At 46.1% G+C, this 1,485-nt stretch overlaps 1 protein-coding gene across 1 annotated transcript in view; it reads left to right on the top strand.

Moving 5' to 3' along the window:
• LOC139396426 (kalirin-like) overlaps positions 1 to 1,213 on the top strand; it is a 5,219-nt gene extending 4,006 nt beyond the window's left edge. The window contains exon 12 of the mRNA XM_071143465.1: positions 1 to 1,213. This exon is cut by the window's left edge and continues 199 nt beyond it. The gene's annotated coding sequence lies outside the window, so the exon portion shown is untranslated.
• The last annotated feature ends 272 nt before the right edge of the window (positions 1,214 to 1,485 follow it).

Below are 1,485 nucleotides of genomic sequence, written 5' to 3'. Positions count from 1 at the left end.
GTCAGAACCAGTTTAGAACCAGATATAAACAGTTACATAACCAGTTACGGCCCAGTTACACTTCACTGATGCCAGTAAGACCCAGTACCAATCACACACATCTGTCAACCTCTTAGTTACTGGTCCCAAATAGTTACACATAGTTTAAACTAGTTACATCAGTTACATACAGTCAGCTGCCCCAGTTAAACCAATCACACACACGTAGCAAACATCCTCAACAACCGGTAGCAACCATGAACACTAGTAACCAACTGCTGGAGTTCCTCACACTGGTGAAAAGAGGCCAGAGAGCTGCAGGTCCAGACAGAGGGATTTGAAGTGAATGGACACACAGTATGCCTATGGAACATCCCAACTGATGAGGTCCAACTGATGAGGCCAGTAAGGGCCGCTGCCAACTGATGAGGTCACTAATGGCTGCAGCCTATGGAACATCCCAACTGATGAGGTCCAACTGATGCTGCCAACTGATGAGGTCACTAAGGGCTGCTGCCAACTGATGATGACACTAAGGGCTGCTGCCTTTGGAACACCCAAACTGATGAGGCCACTAAGGGCCGCTGCCAACTGATGAGATCACTAAGGGCTGCTGCCTTTGGAACATCCACACTGATGATGTCACTAAGGGCTGCTGCCTTTGGAACATCCCAACTGATGAGGTCACTAAGGGCTGTTGCCTTTGGAACATCCAAACTGATGAGGCCACTAAGGGCTTCTGCCTCAGTCATTCCGGAACTCTGGGATTCTAGAATAAAACAAGACTGAGAACAGCTGTCAGAGACTCTCCCACCTCATTAAGGAACCAGACTCAAGTGGAGGGTCAAAGGTCAAATATATCTGCTGGAGACAAGCAAGAAATGACATTGTAATAATGGTTGTTTTTACATATCGGTGAAAAAACATAGTGTCAGCACGTGATGTTTCTGCTTTCATGGCGTGGGGGTCAAAATAAATGGACTGAACCCTCACCCACCCACCCCAACCCATGACCCCGGTGAGGTGACATCATTTCCTGTTTGTTAATATGTGTAAAAGAAAGCGAAAGTCTCACCACGTAAATAGAGCTCTGAGCGCATTATGAAGTATATATAGTTCTTATATGATTCATATATTCTGTTTTTCACCTGAATAGAAAACAGAGAGAAGAGAAGTATTGTCACGTTAACGTCTGTATGTGTGTGTGCGTGTGGGTGCATTTGTGTATGAGTGCTTGCATGTGTGTGTGTGTGTGTGTGTGTGTGTGTGTGTGTGTGTGTGTGTGTGTGTGTGTGTGTGTGTGTGTGTGTGTGTGTGTGTGTGTGTGTGTGTGTGTGTGTGTGTGTGTGTGTGTGTGTGTGTGTTGGTTGTCCTTTGGGTTCTGTTTGTATTGAATAGAAACCCCTGTGTTCTCTGTGTTTTTTCACTGATCAATCCCTGTGTCCCTTCGATGTGGTTTCCTGTTCCTGTAGAGCTGCTGTTGGGCAGTGTGAAGGACTCTAGAGT

Source organism: Oncorhynchus clarkii, unplaced genomic scaffold (assembly GCF_045791955.1).
Source record: "Oncorhynchus clarkii lewisi isolate Uvic-CL-2024 unplaced genomic scaffold, UVic_Ocla_1.0 unplaced_contig_1769_pilon_pilon, whole genome shotgun sequence".
Lineage (NCBI taxonomy): Eukaryota > Metazoa > Chordata > Actinopteri > Salmoniformes > Salmonidae > Oncorhynchus > Oncorhynchus clarkii.
Note: the sequence above shows the minus strand (reverse complement) of the source record. Positions and strands in the feature narration are given on the sequence as shown.